This window comes from Neopelma chrysocephalum, unplaced genomic scaffold, assembly GCF_003984885.1.
Source record: "Neopelma chrysocephalum unplaced genomic scaffold, ASM398488v2 Primary Assembly neopelma1_323, whole genome shotgun sequence".
Lineage (NCBI taxonomy): Eukaryota > Metazoa > Chordata > Aves > Passeriformes > Pipridae > Neopelma > Neopelma chrysocephalum.
The window spans coordinates 1,645,529-1,667,718 of record NW_020897986.1 but is presented as its reverse complement, the minus strand read 5'-3'; the positions used below and the strand labels follow the sequence as shown (position 1 = coordinate 1,667,718).

The 22,190-nt window shown below is 36.6% G+C and overlaps 1 long non-coding RNA gene across 1 annotated transcript in view; it reads left to right on the top strand.

Moving 5' to 3' along the window:
* The first annotated feature begins 1,345 nt into the window (after positions 1–1,345).
* The window catches only part of LOC113978413, a 43,717-nt gene continuing 22,872 nt past the window's right edge, over positions 1,346–22,190 (top strand). Inside the window, exons 1-3 of the long non-coding RNA XR_003537567.1 lie at positions 1,346–1,475; positions 3,178–3,336; positions 3,788–3,950. This is a non-coding gene — a long non-coding RNA (uncharacterized LOC113978413). The remainder of the gene's footprint in view (positions 1,476–3,177; positions 3,337–3,787; positions 3,951–22,190) is intronic.

The window sequence follows — 22,190 nt, the reverse complement described above, 5'->3', positions numbered from 1 at the left end:
TTCATTTATTGAACAAACATGGCAAAACTAGTAAATAGGGAAATATTCTTTGATTAAAGAAATTACAGGCATCCTGTTTCTATTGCAAATCATGCAACACCTTTGTGTAAATTTAAGGTGCTGTGGGGAGAATTTTGAGGTACAATCCTTAATGTTGTTATGGATGAATCTCAGTGAGTTTTGAAAAAGTCCTCTGTCAAAGAAGGTATCCCAAACCCAGCACTGAAAATTAATTTTTTTTTTAATATTCAAATCTAAGCAGAAATGTTAAATGTAGAAACACTTGTAAACTAGAAAATTAATTGCAAGAGGGTTTTTTTTTGAAATAGTGTTGAATTACTGTTTGCTTGTCCTTACTCTTGCACAGTTAAAAAAAGTAATACTTTTAAAGTAGATTGTTGATATAAAATACACCATATTTTCCTGGAAAGATCTGAGATGTTCCTTTCTAGTAGGCTTGGTTGGATCAAGAGTTTAAATGATCCAGAGAGTTTAAATGGTCCAGAGAGTTAATTATAACACTATTTGGTTCTAGCCTGTATTTCTTTTAATCAGGAAAAAGTACTAGTAGTTAGCAGCAGGTCTCTTTGGAAAATGGTGTATTTCTCCATGTATTTCACATTCTCTTTATCTGTAGTGTCATGTTATTTTAAGTTGCAGCATATGTAGGCCAACAAAAACTGACATAAAGGAAAGCAGCATAATACAGTGTAATGATATGTGACACATCCAGAATGAGGAGGAAACTTGCTTTCTTGGAACTAGTACCTATTGCTTACTGTGTTTGCCATTAACATACTCTCCTCCATGCAACACTCTCCCCTATGCAATCAAGGTACTCTTTACCTATGTCAGAAAATACCAGCTTGTCTTGAAAAAAACCCCAGTAAAATCATCAGTTATTTTTTTGAGATGTTGATTCATAATTCAATCCTGATATTGCTTTCCCGATTCACAAACTATTCTTATGCAGAAACAAGGAATTAATCTTGATATTTTTCCCTTACATTTTAGTTAATAGGTTAATATTTAACGTCATTCATATTCGTGAAAGGTCAAGCTATGTGCTCTTATTCATGTGAACCTTATGGACAGCTTAAAAGAGAAGTATAAGTCAATAAAAAGTAGACTTAAAAACGTGAGTAAATAAAATAAGCCAAATATCACTTCTAGGAAGGAACCAAGATAAGCTAATCAAGCTCTTTAACATGCTCTGAGTTTTGAACATGTATTTCACAGTAGATTGCATGGCATCCTGGCACAGGTGTCCCCCACAGTGAGCTGGATTTGAGTGCAAAAATGGGTGATAACTATCCTTTTGTTGTGTTAATTTTAACGTAGGTCAGTCCTCTGCTTGCACTCATTGCATGGCTGCCAAATACTTCCTTCTGTCGTAGAAGCAGCGACGGCACAAAAGGTGAAAAGTGAGAGAGAAACGACCCAGAATCACTTTTTTTGGCAGCAAGAGTAGCAAAGTGAGTGTGAAATTCTCATAGAGGAAGAATTTGTTATTTAAAGAAATAGAAACTTCCCTCATTATTCATGCAGTCAAGTCTGAAAAATATACGAGAAATCTAAGTGAATGTATTTTGTTGGAATTAAAATGGAGATGGAACTATGAAGCAGGACATAAAAATTTCATAATATATTGTCTATACAAGTTGATAAACAGCAGGAGTTACTCTTATTGATTGGTGAAGAATATTTTCCTTAAGAAATAAAAGCACCCCACTGTTTATTGTATTCTTGCTATTGAAGGGATTTATTTTAAAGTAAAATATAAGTGGTCCTAAATTGAAAATAACAGCACTCATGGGAAAACTCTGAGAGAAGGCTCAAAAAAGAAATCATGCAACTGAAGCTAAAACCAGAACTTTTCTGTTAGTGTCCAGTACAAATCAAGATTGAAGAACCTAAATATTTTACTATTATTAAGTATTCTTAAGACACAAGCAAAAAAGTCTTCTCAGAACTCATAGGTAGGTTTCAGTTTTGGTATTTTGATTTCCACTTGAGCTCAGAAGTTTCACTGAATCTGTGGGATGCCCATTCAGAATTGGCTTTGGAAAATATGCCCGAGTGGTTGAATACTGTAGTAGTACCTGCCTTGTAAATGAAATTCCTTATGTTTATTCACTAATGAGTTATAGAACAGAAAAACATGGCTTCTCTTGTACTTGTGGGAAACTTCATGTTGTGACCATAGGGTTTTAATAGATTATTGATTTCCATTTGTTAAAGTGTTACCTGTCAAAATGTTTTAATAACTTCTGGTTTTGGTCTAACTTAGTCTAGTTAATATTATATGTTTCCTATTGAAAAATAGTGGAGGTGCTCATAGAACTTTAAACTAAAATTTTCATTATAAATAAAAACTATTTCCTATAAATAAAGATTCTGCCCAATTTCATCATGAAGACAGCAGACTGACCACTGCTTAAATTGGAGTAGCACCTGAGAAACTGCCCTGCATTCATTTCCCAGACTGAGCTAAAGAAAATAAAATTGATCATATTGCCACGGTACGAGCTCTGGATTTTGTAAGATTAGGCAGATGAGATGTCAATGTCTCAAATTCAAGATTGTGGTATTTAAGTTGTGGGTAGTTGTTTTTTTATTTGTGGCATTTTGCCATGTAAGCAAGAATCAAAAGAGTATTAAGAAGGCAAATTGACTTCATTAATGAACTAAAACAGTAAAATTTTCTCAGATTTCAAAACCATCAGGAAGGCCTTTTCTGTATGTGACGTGTCTTGATTTCAGAATATGTTGCTTTTAACTTCTTTTAATATAATAACATGGGAATGTGTGCCAAAATGTCACCTATGCTTAATTAAATATCACCTGAAGACAGGGATACAGAATTTTGTTTGTTCGTATTTACAAGAATTTCCATTTTGAGAGCTGTTGATCTTTATTCTTAAACTGATACATGTAATATTCAAATATTTTTGGGGTTTTTTTCACTTTAATGCATATAAAAAGGTCATTATCTACCGCTGACTTTGAAAACTTTGTGAAATACAAAGTTATCTACGTGCAGGGAACTCTTGTGCCATCGGGTACATCGACAGCCGCTCTTCCCACTGTTGCCTGATGTTTAGACTGTTGTGATTCTGCTGATGTAGCTGATGTTTTTTTTCTTCATTATTCCTCTGCCTTTGTCCTTTCCTACAGGCTTACCCTGAGTTTGTCCTGACCTACCTAGAGGAACTAAATGAAAGAGAGGAGGTGACCCAGACAGAAAACCGTATTCACCATGGGGCCTGGTCTGCAGCTCATCAGGAGATAGACAGCAGCTCAGCAGAAGAGGTCACAGTATTAAGCCAGAGGCAGGTCAGAGACAGTCCTTTCAAAAACACATTTTGAAAAGAGAAATATCAGTGTGGAAGTCAGCTTATTTCCTTAAAAAAAAACAACAATCCCTTTGTTTTCTTAATTTAATAAGATATTTATATATTGGGCAAGTAATAGTTATGTACAGGATTATAAATGAATAAAAAGCTGTGTTTATTTCTGCCTTAGAACAGTTTATGCTCACAGCGCATGCAGGACAAATTTTTGAAATTTCCTATGTGGAAAAAAAACTCAAGGAAGGAAGAGAAACAACAACAAAAAAAAAAACCCAACTCACAAGATCTCTAGATTTGTGCCTCTTGATGCATCTTGACATAGCTATTTGTATTTCTGACATTTTCTGCTAATCAACAGCCTCGCTTGAAAAAGTAGACACACATTATTTTAATTAGCAATATATAAATTACACGGTTGTACTTTCATCTCTTAGGTTCTGCAAAAAAACAATATGTCAGCAACCCCAATCAGAAACAACTTTCAGGACCTTTGGACGCCCATTTGATGCCTGCGGATCCCCTGGGGGAGACTCCACAGCTGACAGTGGCACTGGTGAGGAAACCAGAAGCGAAACATCCTAAGGCCCCAGCTCAAAGGTAAGCCACTGACAGAACTGATATTTATTGTTCAATGACATTAGATGTTTTCCTTCAGTTTCATGTAAGATTGATTTCCTGGATATTATTGAAATATCTCAGAAACCCTCTGGCTGATAAGCAAACAGGGATTTTGACCAAAATTAATGAAAAGGGGTGACATTTATGTGCTTCTTTTTTTTTTTTTTAATTTTTTTTTTTTTATTTTGAAGATTGATGTGGATGATGTTTGGTAGTAATTGTAAGTTTACTTCTGAATTTTTTCATCTACAAACCTCGCATCGTGCAAGTTACATAAAGAAATAGGACTTGGATCTACATTGTGACGTGTTTTGTGCCACAAGACTTAAATTTAAATGGTAAAGGTTTTGTTAGAAAGCTGAAAGTCATGCTGAGCCAAAATATTAAGTGAAAGTCACTTCCAATGTAGGACTGTATTTTAATTTCAGTAAAAGATAAAGGGTAGTGTTGTAATTGCTTCTACTTACAACAGGCAGAAGACTTTGCCTTTCTTTAGATAACTGAAACTATCTTATAGAAGTGGCATTTGGCTACTTATTTTTGAGGTTTGGGGTATTTTTAGATCCAAACATATTAAAAATGGACCTCTTACTCAGATGAAAGACCACAAGACATCACTTGCTATTAGGATTAAAGTTGAACTCATTAGTGTTGTTACTACTGGCAATAAGTTAATGACAGTGATTTGCTAGACTAGAGTTTCAGGTGTTTCCTTTATAATATTATTTCACAAATATTTAGTCTTTCAGGATCTGAAATATTCTCAAATGTGCCTGAAGACTATGACATGACTGAGGTACCTGAAGGTATTGGCTGTCAGCAGCTTTTGGGGAACTGCATAGTTGGGGTAGGTTACCTGTATTTTGGGTAGTTTTATTTTTTATTTGATGAAGTAAAATGTAAACTTGGGTTCTAATATTAATATTGGCTGTATTAGCTCTTTCAAGAGATGCCATCTGCAATGTGATGTGAGGATTTGTCCAGCATCACTTGCTCCACAGTGCTTTGAGTATGAATTGTTATGCTGTAAATGGGTAATGTGATGTCAGGGTCACTACAAAGTATTTAACTTCATTGAAGTATGACAGAATAAGTGAAATTTCAACTACTGTCTGTACTTCTAGCCTCAGATAACAGGATGTAAATATTAAGCTAAAAGTCTCTTCTTGCAGAATAAACACATTTGATTTAGAAAGCTGTCTGCAGTCAAGATCTTCCCACTGACAGTGGAGTTATGCAGTCTAAAGCATTTTCCTGAACTTGAATTAAATATAGAAAAATACATTTTAATACCCAAACAACATTATTTCACTGTCAGAAATATTTGGCATTGAATAGCAATTATAACTAATTCCAAACTGCAGTTACATCTGTTATGGGAGGTACTAAGTGATTTAAATTCTCTTTTGCTGCAATTTTTCACTAGACTGTGATAAGTACTAATGTAGTCTGCTAAACAGCTGCCACATCCCACTCTGTAGTTTGTAGAATCCTTTCAATGACTGAAAGGTGATGTAAGATTAGGGAGACAGGGTTTTATCTTCTGTGATGTGAAAAGCTGTTCCATTTCCAAGTAGCAACAAAACTTGCCTTCCTTTGCAAAACAACATGAAAAACTGTCATAAGCACAAATGAGGTATGAATTGTGTGTTAGAGGAAAATATACCTCTGTGTCCAAGAATTGTTTCAGTTGGTCCAGATATAGGAGATGATAAAGTGAAGATTATGATCACTGTTCCTTCCAAGTTCAACTGGATTTTATGACACTCTTTTGGTTAATGGCCCCACCCGACACATTCGTAGAATTTTGTAAAACTTTTTGGCTCGCTGAGAGGGAGGGAAGGAGATTTCAGCTGCCCAGACACGGGTGTTTGGGGTAATTTTTCGGTGTTAAGGGGTATATCACCAGGCTTCCAGCTGTTTTGGAATGCTGCAAGTCTCCTGCTCTGATCTGTTTGTGAGAGCTGTGCAGATGCTTTGGGTACATTGGCAGTGTCAAATACAGCCAGTGCCTCTTTTTTTAAGCTTTGAGTCATGATGGAATCACAGAATATTGGAGTTGGAAGGGACCCACAAGGATCATCAAGTCCAACTCTTAGGCCCATACAGGGATCAAAGCCACCCTAAACGTTTTGTTTTCCAGCTTAGTTTTGTAGGAATATGCATTTCAGAGACTTCATTCTTAGTGTTTTTCTGGTTTGGTTTCTGAGAAGCGCTCGCACTTTCACCAGAACAGAGTGAAGACAGCCCAAGAAAACCCTTTTCATAAGGCTCTTCCTATCACATCCTGTAGAATAAGGTTAAGTTTCAAAGCATATGGTTAATTAGATTGCAAGCTTGTCTGTTCATATAACTGTCATACTTTCAGACTTCCTTTCCTTACTTATTTTTGCAGTCAGCCCCTTTCTGACCTGCACATTGTTTAGCCAGTTGCACCTTATCCTATGGTATATGTTAGTAAAGACAACAATGAAGTGAGCTTGTTTGGTTTTGGGGATTTTTTTTGTGTGTCTTATCTTAGTGGTCTTGGCAAGTCCTTAGTATCTTTGAGGACATCTTGTTGAGTGTTGTTTCCAATGTTGTTTTCTAATGCATCTCATACTTTTAACAATTTGCATGATACATTATGCCTGTAAAACAGAAAAACTTGAACCTCATCTCTGATTTACCCGACTGAATCCCTGAGGTTTTATGTGACAGCTGAAAAATGTACCCGTTCCAGAAAATACCATTGAGGAAAAAATGACAAGTCTTGCCCCAAACAGACCAAAATCCAACCCAAGGTAGTTGCTGGACGTGGAGGATTCAAGCTGCTGAGAAGGTGTGGTGGCTTTTAGGATAAGGATGAGTAGAGAAGTGAGTGAGCTGTGTGACTGTGACGTGTATTTCCCTCAGTGCACAAGAACTAATGACTTAACTAAGTGACTAATGACCACTGATTTCCTTCTCATCCTTGTTCTCATTCTCACTGTTCATGTATGGGAAACAGCTAATCCATTGCCTCCTTTCACTCAAAAATAGTTTTGAATGGACACTTTTATAGAGAAATGACATATTATTACCTTTGCCTGGGTCAAGATAATCACTTAATGTTTCTGGTGTTACCCTGTGGAACTGTAAGCCCTGTAAATTCTGGCAGTGTTTTAAATTACTTCTCTCATTGTTATGATACTACAGGTTGGGCCCAGCTAGGAAAGTTCTCTTGAATCAACTGTAGCAGATTTGTGGTGTCCTGGCAACACATTCCATTTGTGAATTGTCCCTTTAAAGGGGCTGGTCACATATCTAAAATTAATCACCTGTTTTAATGCAGTTTTGGTTTCAGACCTTATTGGATCACTTTGTTGCCATAAGTAAGCTTGATTTCACAAGTTTCTGAATATTTGGTCTCCAATCCAGATATGCATTTAAGTAAGCTCCAAGTAAAGTACGTGCTAGGTACAAGCATTCTTGGATCTGAGTCAGGATGCTTATGACCTTGTCATATTTAATACTAAGACAGATGCAGCTGGGACACTTGGTTTCATTTTAATTTGTCTGAATCACTTGGACAAATTCAGTTGTCATATTTTTGTAAGACTTAATGGTGTAGGAAAAATGACTAAGGAATACCCCTATGGAAATGGAAATGTTCACCCACTTCTGTTGTTGGTTATGGCTAAGCAAACACTTGACCTTGATTCTTTTTACACTGTTCATTCATTTTAAATTCCACGTGGGCAAAACATAAGTGAAAGTCATAATATACATCTGTATTGTAATTGATTACTCCATGAAGACAGATGAGAGTATATTAGAAACACTAATTCATTACTGGATTATTGTAAAGATCTATTCATAGATTGCACATTCAAAAAAAAAAATAAAAACGGTGCTTTAGACTGTATTTTCTGCATTTTAAAAGTTCTTGTATTCATTTTAAGTACCCCCTCAGATTTCTATTTGTGGAAAGTCCTTTCTGGTAAAAACATCTTTTTCAATGAGTTGCAATGACTTTTCATGATATATCTGCCATGCAAGTGTTATAAAGGTTAAAGCTTTGAATTGTGACAAATTAGCTTTCACTATCTGCTTTAGTCACATCTTGACAAAATTATTCCAATAGCTGTGTCTGCTACAGACACAAATCCAGTCCTCTGCTCATCGCGGGGAGGAAATGCTACACATCCACCTGAAAACGAAAGGAAGGTACAATAAACATCCCATTCCCCTTTTCAGAAAGCGTTTGGAGATATTTGTTTGCATTAGTATGTACCAATTGGAGCAGGTTACCTTTATTTCACTGGCATAAGAACTGAGGGGCTGAGGGGGCGTGGGGGAGTTTGTGGCAGCCGACAAAGCACGGTGACCCAGCTTGTCACCCAGTGACCTGTGAGAAGGAAATAATGAACTGTGAGTAGCTGTCATCTTAACTGTTTCTGACAGTTTGGCTGTGGGCACATCTGTGGTAGTTGCATGGAAAGGCCTTTGTTGTTTTCCCACTAGTGACTTTGCAGAGCGCTGTGGGCTTTGCCGCCTGCCCTGCTCCTACACTTCCCCTCCTTTTTTTTTAGTGGTAAGAGCAGCTGCCACTGATAGAGCTGACATTTCTTTTAATGATTTACTTGGCATTTATACCCGTTAAAACCCAAGAAATTAAGCTGAGATACAACACGCAGTTCTTGTAAATGAAAATATTCTCTATGTCTGTGTAAGATCTGTTGCAAGTATGCATATAATCATTGTCTGCATCACTTGCAGCAGTTTTCAGTGTCTGTAGATGCCCTTCCATCCTAATATCTTGCCATACTTAACTATTTTGAGTGAAATATTGAGTCTTATGGTAATGACATTTTAAATAATCCAGTGTACAATGAAACTAGGCAGGTTTTCATGGCTACATGATATATTACAAAACAAACAAGCAACCTCCCCCTCTTATTTACTATTAAAGGAAACAATTCCTTCTTTTTTCAGATTGACCAAAGGCTGCATGTCTTTTCTGGTACAGTAGTGCTAAATCTTGGGTAACTTTGCTCACATTATTAGTATTTTCAGCTAGGAGACTACTACATATAGGCATACCTGCTCTCATAATAGGGTTCTTAGCTGATTTGTGAAAGATGATTGTTAGCAACAACTTGAAATCATGACTTGTGAAAAATAAATGACTGAAAAATTACTTAAAAAGTGTAAAGCTATTTCAAAAAAGTGTAAGCTTTTTACATGGTTGCTATACCTAACTGCTTTTAAATTCTAACATGATTAGAGTAGATTTGGTACAAACTGCTTTGCAGGAGTTGAATATTCAAGGCTGCACTCACTAGACTTAAAGTACGTTATGGTGAAACTGAAATCTCTTTGAGTTCTAGTTGTTTTGGGGAACTTATATTACCTTCTCGTATTTATGCTTCTTTTTCTCGTTCTCTTTAGCTTTTTCGTGCTCCAAGTTCAAGCTGTACTTGATAGTGTTCCCATGCAAGTGAAAAGAAACTTATATTTTAACTCCGAGGGCACAGATTTCCAAATTGGTTCCTTTGAGGGTTGTAGAACTGCCTGCATCCTGATCTAGGTGGCAGGTCACAGTCCCTTGCCTAATTGTGAAGTGATGGAGCCATTAAAAATGGGTCCTGTTGCTCCATGTTTGCTATATCACTAGTGCAATCCTCTGTCCTTTTTTATTTAAGAGTAGTTCAAAGACTTGTGGTGAACAAGAGATGTGCAAATACAGAACAATTCTCCATTGTTTCACGTATAGTTCAGAGAAGCATTGCAGGTGCTTTCCAAATCCATGTTTACACCTCTGTGTAACATGAAATCAGTAAAAAAAAACCCAAAAAACCAAAACCCAGAACCAAACCAAACATTTTCTTGAATGCCAGTTCTAATCACAGTGAGATCCTAAGGGTATAAAAAAGGTTGTTTGTTCCCTGAGTGGATATGCAACCTCTTTATTTATATACTGAGAGCACACAAGGGTTGATAGAGAGGATGCTGAGAGAGGAGGTGACCAGCCCAGCTGTGGCACTAAGATTTCTTTTTTCCAAACTCACTGAAATCTGTTATTTCTCTTAACAAGGTTTAATGCCAGAGAGAAACTTAATATTGGAGTTGCAGAGACCCATCCATCAGATTTTAGAACTTGATCATTCTGTGCAGAGATATTGCCCTGCTATCACATTTATCTATGTGTATCTGTATGCATTTAAGACAGCTTTACCAGTTAAGGGTATTATTTTTCTTTCTAAACTACTGTTTAAAAAATAATAATGGTATATTAATACACACAGAAAAGTTGTAGAGATGGAGGGCCTCAACTTTTGCACATTTTGAGTTTCATTTAGAGACCTTATCCCTTCTTTTTCAGAGCTTTTGAATATTCATTTAAACTGAGAGTCCAATTAGAGCTATGGAAACAAAAATTCTACTTTAACAGTGTCTTAACATGGGTAATAAATTGTTACATAGATAATGCATTTGAAGGGAAAATGAATGCAACTTTTATTTGCTGGTTAGGTGGATGCTCAGTCATAGAAACTTTGTCTTTTGCAATTGTTGTCTTATCAGAGCAATCATAACTAACCACCAGTTATAAAATATCAGCTGTTTGAAAAGTGATAAATCAGTCTTAAATTCCCAAGGCAGTGCAACAACCTCTTTGAGTCAACTTTGAAAGATTGACGGAAAATCAAAAATGTCAATGAAAAATTTATAAGACACTTTTTCACAACAGTTGGGCACATTTCTACATTATGTACAGAGATTTCTTTTTCAAATAAAATGCCAAGTTTAAATTTTTCCTGTATTAAAAAGTCCTAGGGAGGTAGGAGCTGAGATGCTATAAAAATCTCGAGAATTTCACGAGGTTAAATGTCTTTCATAGGCAGTCTTTTATATTTTTACAGGGAAAAATTCACCCATAGATAAGTGTGTAAGTTTACATAAACCAAAACATGACTTGATGAAGTAGCAGTGGAATTTTAACCTCCAAATATTTTTCCACCTTTAAACTATTTTTCATCATAGTTCCTGAAGAAGTTCAGTGATGTTCACAATTACTAGTTCAGAGATAATTTCCTTAGATCACATGAAACTTTTCTTTCGAATTAGCTTAAAACAGGCAAATTCTTTTGAAAAAGTCAGGTTTTATGGGTAAATTATACTTGAAAGCATACACTACCTTCATCCAGGTTCGTGTATTAATCAAGTGCTTATTATCAACTGATGACAAAACCAAACTGAACAAGTTAATGAACTTGAACAAGCAAGACCACAGCAGGAACTGAGTCACTGACAGCAGAACTATGGTTAGCAAAGGTTGCTGGTTTTTTAATGCTTAATGTGTTGGACTAGGAGACAGAAGGGAAAAAAAAAAAAGGGTTTCCCAAACAGGCAACGTGTGTCAGGTGCAAATGGAGCAGCTGCTGATCCTCACGGATTTGTAGGGATTGAAGGGGACGTGCCAGTTTTGCTTTGGTGATTATGGAATAGCATCATGCTCACAAGCAACACAACCTTGCTCTTGCCTTGTGTGAGTTAAATCCCCTCAGCCCATGCCAGGCAGGTTTCTTTCCTCACCCTGTTCTTGGATTTGTGACGCTTCATTAACCAATAGCAGCAATATTGAGTTATTTAGTTGCGTTTTAAAGGAATCCTGCTCTTCAGTAAAAAATAAAAATAAAAAACCCCACCAAACCCCAACCTCACCTCACCCAAAGATATAGAGAGGGCACAGAAAATGCTGGAGGGATGCAATTATGAAGAAGGGTGGAATGTACAGAACACAAAATAGCTAAACAAGTAGTATATAAACTTTAGAGCAGTGCACAAACACTCTCCTGATGCCTTTTTCTTTTTTTTGAGTAGCAGTTTTTGAAAGTTTCTCTTTTTTTTGTGGGTTGTTTTTTGGGGTTGGGTGGTTTGGGGGGTTGTTTCTGTGTGTTTGGGGGTTTGGGTTTTCTGTGTGTTTGGAGGGTTGTTTTTCTTCAAACTAATATCTGATTTCTGGCTAAAATGAAACGAGTGATGAGAGAAAGAGCAGTGTGTTTCTTCTTAGCTTATATTTTGAAGTAATCATATGTCATAATTCAAATATAATTTGATGAAGGTAAAAGATGCAAATTATCCTAAAGTACAGGGACAAGTACTTGATATTAGCTTGAATAATAGTTACATAATCCTCGTGTATCTGGAAGTGACAGTGAACCTGTATCTGAGGAGCTGGGCTGGATTTTTTCTGAGATAAAACTTTTAAATGCAACAGATGAGGTGACGTGGATTTTTCTTTTTCAGTGAGTTTTTCTTTTTTTTTTTTTTTTTTTTTTTTTTGTTAGTATGTGAAAATTCTGAGAGTTACAGTTAAGAAAGGTCAGAAAATGTGTCAGGAACTCTGAAGTGGAGAGAATCTGATAGATTTGTAATGCAGGATGTGATAAAAGAATTTTATAAGAGAGCTTCATGCCTGTAATCCTCATGTCAGTGAAAAGTCTTAGGATCTTAACATTGAGAAATGTTGTTTTACTCACTTATTTCTTTATATTGAGCAGACACCCCCGCCCAAAAAAAGACAAAACTGACAAATGCACAACCAATCTTCCCACTCCCAAAGACAAGAAAATTAGCTCTGTGCTGTTGGAGCACAACTCCAGGCTTCTGCAACAATAATAGAGATTAATTTGTAGTTGTGTGTTGCCCCCTGCTCCTCCAGCCATCTGTAGATGATGGAAGTGGTTGTGAATGGCAAGAAACAGGGAGGAAACCCAATGGCAGACTGAGATTTCCCTGCTTGATACGTGTGGTCTGTGCTCCTCCAGTCATATTCTTAAAATGACAGAAATTAGAGATGAGAAAGATGTCATAAGTCATATTAAAAATCTTTCAGAAAGCAGAGGATTTTTTTCCTACAGCATCTTCTTCTGCATTACCTAATTCCTTTTTAAAGGACTGAAGGACTGAGACTTCTATCACTTCCCTTGGGGGTGTCTTTTCTGCAGTATAATAGTCATCCTCTCTGTTAGGAATATTTTTTCTGACATTCAGCCAAAAAATATTGTCTGCTCAATTTACTCCCATCACTCCCTTTGTACTACATAGGTTTGCACCTCTCCCGTGTTTTTGATGGGAATTTATCCCACTCAGTTCAATGGTGAGCTTAGTTCAGTCCTACATGGTTACTTCACCAACCCATTTAATGAGAAAAGCCCCTTTCTAAATTCCATGTATTACCTTGGCTCACCTCAGTTCCAGGGGAATCTTACACTTCACTGAAGGGTGCTTACCTGGAAAAAGTTTGATTTCTGAAACACTTTAACCACTTGTTTTTCTTCACTGCAGCTCATGTGCCTTTCTTTAGGCTGTTTTACACTACAAGTTCGTTTGAAAGGCAATTCTGGCATTTAAGAGCCTTAAGAGCAAGTGGGGTTTTTTTTGTTAGGCTTATGATCAGGTTTCCAAACGTGCTTGGAACATGTAGGATCTAAAATTCGGTACTCTGAAGTGGCTTCAATACTCTTATGGACAGCTTTAATGAGTTTTTAATAGGACAATACAGGTTCTTAAATATTTGTATAATATTCAAGGCGAATGGTAAAGGGTCAGGAGTGGCAAATAATTGTATCACCTCTTATTAAAAGCACTGCAGGTGTTTTTTAAAGGACTGGGTCAATATTTTATTGTTCTAATGCCATTTATTAACATCTTCAGACTAACTGGATTTTTTTTTTTTCTGTTACCATAAACTTTGTTCTAAACACATGTTGTTTTTCTATCACTATTATTTCATGTGACAGTATTGTACCTACTAGGACAGAATTCCTGGTGCAAACACATTTATTACAACCACACATTGGGTCCTAGTATTGCTCATAACGTTTCTCACCCAAAACCACACCAAAATTATGAAGTCAGTGGGTAGATTTTTTGATAGCTTTATTTTCAGGTCTTCAAAAGTTTGCCACGACTCCATAGACTAAAGTTAAGAATAAAACTGTGAGTTTCTTTCCCTTCTATAAAATTATACAAGGTTTTCACCAATTTTACAAATTTCAACCTTTCTTGTTGTTATTGTTGACCAACACCATTACAGCTGTTTATAAATGTATTAGAGGTTAAACTGTGCTTTCAGATGCACTCTTATTTGACTGCTAGAATACGGACTTTGCAAGTCTATTCGAAGGGAAAGTGCACCTGCAGACCCATCCATCCTTATTAGCAAGCAAGGATTTATGAATTTAAATTATAATCTTCTAATCCAGGTTTTTTTCAATCTGGTCGCTCACTTCCAAGGTTTTCCAGCGTATATTCCACCTTTCACATGGTGTAACTTCTACTCTTTGAAACATTTTCCACTTCAAAAAAAATCCCTGAAGTGTCTTATTAAAGACAACAGTGGGGCATTTCCAAAATATCATTATGGCATCTGAAAAGGACCCTAAACTTTTCAGGAAACAAAGAAAATTCAGCTTCAAGTCGTAGAAGAGTTGTCCCTGGTAAGTAGCATGTGTCTCACTGTTTCTGTTGAACAGATTAATTTTTGTTCTGACTTTTTTCCTTTTAACATTTTATCTTCTACATCCAACTATTGAAGCTCCCCCTGAGCTGTCATGTTCTGCTCCTTCTGTCTACTGCATGTCTTTCCTAAAATACAGCAAGAATGATTACTGGTACATAACCTACTTATTTCACTCATCTTTTTTCTTCTTTCAGCTTAATATAATGAACTTCAAAATAATACTAGTTGTTTGCTTGCAGATAAAGCTTTGTTCTTAGTTTACTGGTCACTGAATGATCTAAATTTTTGGATATCTTTCATCACACTTTAAAAATAATTAATTCATTTTCTTACCAATGGAAACCCTTGGCACTAATAACCCGCTGCAAGGATGAAAATGATAAGTTAAACATTATAAAATGTGACAAGTAAGAGTCCATTCTAATCTGTTTCAAAAAAAATCCCCAAAAGTTACGTTTTACTCAGTTATCCACCTTCATTTTTATTAATCAATACCACGTCTATTTAAATAAGAGGCAGATTTTATATTCTAATTATCCTAATATGAATTGATAACGAAACTGAAAACAAAAATATTTTTCTTCGGCCAGACCTCCATAAATCTTCGAGATGGATGTGAAAATAATTGTTGGCTGAATAAGAAACCATCAGAACTTCGGCTTTCTTTTTGAACTCTATGGCAGTCATTTTTAAAATACATTTTTCACAGTGGAGCTTTTATTCCTTTTTTCATTTGACTTTGCCAGTAGGGACCTCTGTTCAGTGTTTCATCCAAAGAAGGCACCTTTGACAGTGTGGTTGCTCTTCCCCTACGAGCGCTGTGCCTCTGTGTCACCACTGAATTAGAGCCTAAGTTTTTTTATGTTGTCCTTCAACCCCTGACCTTCTGGCCTGAAGGCAAGAATATTACCAGCACAGCCATGCTGTGACAGAGAGCATGCAAAGATGAGACAGTGTGGAACCACTAAAATCCAACCAGCTCTCTATATTTTCCTCTTCTAAAAAAAAAAAAAAATGGAAAAAAATAAAATAAAAAAAAAAAGGCAAAACCCTCTTTCTTTTCTCTCAAAGCTCGAGTCTGACTTTAGGCAGCTTTGGCTTGTTCGCTGACCCAGGAACAAGTACCATCATCCTATTAGTACCCTGAGTGTGAGATAACTGTACCATGACAGTGTCTTGAACTGCAGTGTATACATATGTTTTGAGGCAGATGAAGATAATGTGTTTGGATTTTTGAAGGGGAGGTGGTGGTGGTGGTGTCTCTTTGTGGTGACAATTATGATTATTCCAGTCCATTAAAAAAACTTTAAAAAAAAATTTTTTCTTTAATACATAATGAATCCACAGCAGAAATAATTCAAAAGAATATTGCAGTAGTATGTGTCAAAACATACATATTTCAATTTGCTTCATGTTGTTGAGATCAAACATTACAAGGATTTATCAGCATAATGAAGGTAGCATGGACTTTTAAAAGCCCACCGTGACTTCGTTCAAAAATTATAATCCTTTAGTAGCTACAACATTATATGGGAAGTTATTCCACAGCTTAATTAGGCACTTCTTAACGGGTGTTCCTTGCTTTGTTCTGAAACTTGTAACAACTTTCTCCATCTGATGGCCTGCTACTCCTTAAATTGAAGTAGAGAGTGAACAGTCAGGCAATCATCCCTAGTCCCTTCTCCATGCTCATCTACCAGATTGCCATCATACTCCAGACTGTCTATCATACTCCCTGCTCTCTCTTTCCAACCTGAGAATCATCCTTCCTTCCTTAAGAAACCACTGCACACCACTTGTTGTGTCTCTTCACACTTTTTTCTAGTTTTTCCTCTGCGTTCTTCACGTGGCAAGAACCAGAACTGCTTCTCTTTATGGATTTAACAGTGGCATGGGGATATTTTCATTTTTGTTCAATGCTCTTTTTGTAAGATATGTAAAATACGGTCTTCTGTCCTGACACTGATCTGCTGTGCAGATGAGATTTCTATGGGGCCTTCTTTTATTGAAATATCTTGTTCTTCTGCAAGCAACTGGAGTTAACTAATTACAGAAGCTGTAGAAAACACAGTAAGGTAATATTCTGCAGAAGCACGAGAACTTATTTTGTTGGGGTTTTTTTCCCCTTTATGTATGAAGATTTGGTCTAATAAGGATAAAGTTTGGTAAACACTGCAGAAGTACCTCTGCATCATCTAGTTAAACTAAAACTGGTGGCTGTGATATGCAAAGGTGTGCTAATGGAAGCTGGGAGAGGGGTAGTTTGAGGCACTGCAGTAAGTGTTCCTTTCTATTTGCTGCCTCTCAAAGACACTGCTCCAATGTTATGTTTTGAAAATACTTCAGTCAAATTGAGCAAAAGCAGATTATAATCCTTTAGTAGCTACAACATTATATGGGAAGTTATTCCACAGCTTAATTAGGCACTTCTTAACAGGTGTTCCTTGCTTTGTTCTGAAACTTGTAACAACTTTCTCCATCTGAGGACCTGCTACTCCTTAAATTGAAGTAGAGAGGACTATCAGGCCAATTTACTGGAATTTGAATTCTCCAGCACATCCGAAGTGCCAGAAAAATCACAAGATATGTCAGTTAAGGAAGAAACATTTAAGTTATCAAAGTATCTAGATTAAACTTATCATTGGTGTCTTTTAAATTATTGGGAAGGATTTATCTTAGGTTAAAATCAGTTATATAAAACAAAGGAGCTGAAGGTTGGAATTCAGGTTCAGCCTTAGTTTCCTAACTTTAATTGCGTGGTTTTATTTTCCGAAATACTAATTTTTCACAGATTGCAGGTGACAAATTACATCAATGCACGAACATTGCAGGAATCCAGTGTTATAAAATTAAGCCCCCAAAAAACCTCAGTCTTTGTGCCCTAACCTGGTCTGGCAGTGCAGAACAGTTGTGAAGCTGCTGAATTTGGTTCCGGGGGGATCCCAATGTTACTGGAACACTGGATCAAGCATCGAGGCTGCTTTTGCATTTTACCACTGCTCTGTGGCATAGCTTGACTGAGCTCAAGGGACTGGGCACAGTTCCTGATGGACATTGAAATGTGGCAGCGAGGTGGAGAAGGAGGAGCCCCTTTTCATTTTCAGTTCTCTTTGACTCCCATTCAGCATGAAGTGACAGTAAAGCAACCTAATAACACCCGATGTTTAAACACTCTCTATAGCTTTAAGTTAGGGTAAATGTAATAAGGCATATTTTCTTCTTCCAAATCCTTTGGAAAGATTCAATTCCTGGGGCATTTGCTGCCTTATTTGGATATCAGTTGTACTTATTTTGGACTTTGCAATATATTTGTGATAGAACAAGTGTTTTCTTAGAATGCTTGCTTCATAATCTGCAAGAATTTTTACTCATTCTCCCTCTAATCCCATCACTTTAGGGAATGGGAGGTTGGGATGAAAGAGAAGCAGGGAATCCTAATGTCTCAGTGTCACAAGATCCTGATTTCCAATATAGAGGAGATTTTCACACAAAAAAATTGATTCCCTGCTAGATTATGTAATTTCAAAGCTGAGATCCATCAGTCAGTTAGCTAAGACAGTTATCAAATCCTTTATTAAGCGTTGCTAATAATTAGATGCACAAGAACATCTTAACCAGAAACTAAGAAATGTTTCTCTTCACATATATTTATATAGTAAAGATCAGAATAATTTAATTATCTAATGGGGAAAAGCAATTAATTTAGTGCTCTTGGTAGTTTTGTACCCAGATTCATAAATTTGAATTAAATAGTGAATTTTATTGTAATTCCAAATTCTTAGTAATTTCTAACATTTACTTCTGAGAAGGTATTTCTTCTCCGATTTTCTTTCTAAAGGGCTCTATACATGTGTTTTTCAAAAAGTTCAAATATGTTCAAAAAACCCCGGTTTAGGGTTTGAAGAGATGTTATGCTTTTTTGTGTCCTCAAAATGAAACAGGTTCTTAGAATTACTTCTAGTCAAGACAAGGAAAAAAAAACATCTAATGCTTAAGTGTTGGGGGTTTCTTCTTTGTTTGTTTGTTTTATATTTAAAGAACTTCCCTGTTTTCCACTGTACTGTTTTCCTCATTCAGACAGGTAATTTCCTGCAATGCCACAATACCTGGCACAGATTCTGTCCAGTTAGTTTGAATGAAAATTCTGTGTATCGTCTAATCTTATTTAAAATGTTGATGGAAATTATTTGCTCAGCTGTTATGACCTTTATCCTTATGAAATGTATAGTGTCTAAATGATTAATCTGTAGCCACATCCATTCTGCATATTTTCCACTGTACATTGCAGCAGTAGAAATGCCCAAAGAGACATGAGCATTCCTCTGCCAATCGTAATTTTTAATGTAAATAGATAACATGCACACTGTAATATTACTTTTTAAAATGCATTTTATCTTTTTTTCTAGGAAAAGAAATAGAAAAGGTTAGTTCCTTACTGCATTTTCCTTATGAACTCAGTAACACTTTATTACTTTCAAGCTTAGTTGCAAATAATGTGTAACAAACATACACAGATATTATTTTTGTGCATAACAGAAGAATTAAATAGATTAGAAGGGAAATTACCTAGGAAATACTCCATGTTCATTTTGTTCCGGTGTGGTTGAATATTTAGATTACCATGACAGTTCAGGATTTAACGACAACTTCATCAAAATAATTGTTTAAATAAGTTGGGTTCTACAAAAATCTTTTTTTTTTACTATGAGCAAGGTAATCTTGCACGTGAAAAATCTTGCTAGCCCTACTATTGATCTATGGGCTTTACCTTGCAAGATTCTCACCATAAATTTTTTTTTCGAATATAATAAAACCTTTGTGCATCTGGTTAACAGAACTGCAGTGTAGAAGGAGACTCAAAATACAGGGAACTTCTAATTGCAGAGAACTGCCTAAGTGTGATTCCTCTCTCTTTCCTTTGCCTTTGCCCGTGCACCTTTTTCTGCCTAATTTATAAGGCAGAGCAGCCCCAGGTTACTATTTCTGTTGTATTAATGTGGCTTTTCATTATGAAGCATCAGGAGCCTTGGATCACCCTTTTGCATATTAAATACTTGTGTCTTTGGTAATTAAGCAAGTTTTCACACATTTATTGGGTGTTTGTTAGATTTAACTCTTCACTCATAGCACTGTCAGCAGAATGCCTGCTGTAGGATTGAGATTATCACAACTTGGGATTTGTAGGAGCAAGCTTAAAACCTAGTACTGGTAGAACTAAATAGCTTTTGATATGAGAAGCACAGCAAAAACTTCCTATGAGAAGTTTTTGATATGACAGAGAAGCAAACTAGAGCTTTTCTGTTGACCAACACAGGGCAAATATGATCAGTAATGCTTCTGTAAGAGAAACAGCATCCCAGTATTTTCCTTGTTCATGATGGGCTCATTGATATGTCAAGTGAGTAGGGAAGTAGGAAGGAGGGCACTGCATTTTACACTTTTAATACATAATGCACCATCACACTGCGTTATAATTTTGTTTCTCTTAAGCTCATAAGAACCCAGGTAAAAATAACCGCGTTCAGAAGCAGCTTCCTCTGCTTAACAGACTCCAAGGGGGGAAACCTCTAAATTAATTCCTTCCCCCCTCCTCCCCAAGCAAACACACAGCCCTTGACGTTAGTCCCATTAGCGCCGGGTAATAAGTTAGCCCTCCGCATCTCAATAAGATGATGCGGTCCTGATGGAAGTTAAATGTCCCTAAATCCTATGAATTGATCCGCGGGAGCTGTTTTTCCGCATGAGCGGTGCCGGCAGCCAGGCGTACATCCGCGGAGCGGCGGAGGTCAGGGGGAGGAAGGGAGGAGCGGGGCTCGGCGGCATCACCACACGCACTCTTGTTCCTGACAGTGGCTTTGCTTCAGCAGAGGCAAGTGAAGCGCGCACGCCATGCTCAGTGGCATTTCCAAATGCAGCTCAGCTGGGGGCCTCTGCTTATTGCATCAGCGGCACACACTGAGGGGGGATTAAAAAAAAAAAAGGAAAAAAAAGAAAAAAAAAGGAAATACATAATTTTGTCGAAGTAGTAGATCACAACCCCCCCCCCCCCCCCCCCCCCCCCCGCCTTCAAAATCATCACCGGCACACACTAATAGCTCTAATAGATACAGATTTTATGCATATTTCAGTCACAGCAGTATTTCTAATGCATATGTGAAAGGGTCCTTAATTTATGTCTACCAACTGCGTGGTGCCCTTCTTTTGGGTAATGTCATCATCCTAATGGTGTTTCTATTATACTCAAAGGTAGCAAATGAGGCTTATTGCAGGAAGGTAATTGATTTTCGCTGAGTGAAAATGTAAATAGCCATAAGAAATCCTATGAAAGACAAGCAGTTCAGAATTGCCAGCAAATTCATATACATTACTTATTGGTGTTAGTACCTGTAAAATGTGTCTTATTATAAGAAACCCGCGATGACTGTATTTCACATTATTTTATTTCAAATTGAAGTAAAAATTGGAGAATTTAGATGATTTTGTCTTTACCAGTTTGACTGTGCATTTTATGAAAATTACCATCCTGTTCGGTAAGGTTGCTTCATTTTTGTCAGGTTTCTCTCAAGTGGAAGTGAATAAAATTCCTGATACAGACGTGTAAAGAGAAATGGTTCTTTGGGATTTCAATAGTAAAGAGGCAGTCATTTCATGCACCCTCTTTGTGGATTGTCAGTGTGAGCTTTCCTTTCCATCTTGAAGGGTTATTTGGGATGGTGCAGTTTACTCAGACCTCAGGATTCCAGGAGAATGCATAAGTTGAAATGAAAACATGCCCTTCATGTTCTGGCTGCATCACAGCCACCATTTTAGGGAATTGTTTTAGGTCAGCAAAAATAGCCACCTGTGGTTACCGTCTCTCTGTGTATTTTGCAAAGTGTGAAGGTTTTTTTTTTTTCCACTCAGAATATTGTCTTCCCATTATTTTTGCTATCCACAGTGTGCTCCTGATTGCCAAAGTGATACCTGCTATGAAGGGCAAAGCTGATTAGATGCACATTTATTTCCTTTCAATATTGCACTGAGGATTTAAAGTTCTGTGTGTTTTATGATCAAGGACTGGTGGCAATAGGTTATTTTTCTCCCATGAATAAACTGATTTTTCAAATCTTCCAGTGAGTAAATGACCAGGAAATGCTGCACATTTTAATCCCTGCTGGCTCTATCCATTATCTCCTAAGTCCTAGTTTTGTCCCAGCATAATTGTTTGGATGTTTTTGCCGGGTAATTATTATTTTCATAACAAAAACTTACTCTACAAATAATTAATTTTATTTAGAATTCAAACACTTGACTATCTAACCAACGTATATTTATCCATCTGCAGTTTGCTTGGAGGAAAACAGAAAGCCCAAGAGAGGTTTCACTTAAACCATGGAGTTGAAAATGCTCTGAGTTTTAATATGTAATAACAATACTGGTGTTACAGATGAATGTAGAGGGTCTTATATTCAGGTGGTCTTAGAAAGTTAAAGATTAAAATGTTGTTAGTTCCTTTAGCTTTAATTGGCCTCTGTGTTTAGCATGTTTTCTGTACATCTATCTTATGTACTCTGGCTGGTGTGTACAAACACAGGTCAGGCTTTGGAATGTGGGTAAGTGCAAAGCAAATCAGAAAACTCTCTAATTTTACAAGAGCAGAAAGCAAAAATTGTTTGATTTTTTTTTGTGATGTCCAGTACCTGCCTCCAGTTTTATGCTTGACTCTTACTAATACCTACAGGTTTTTTAAA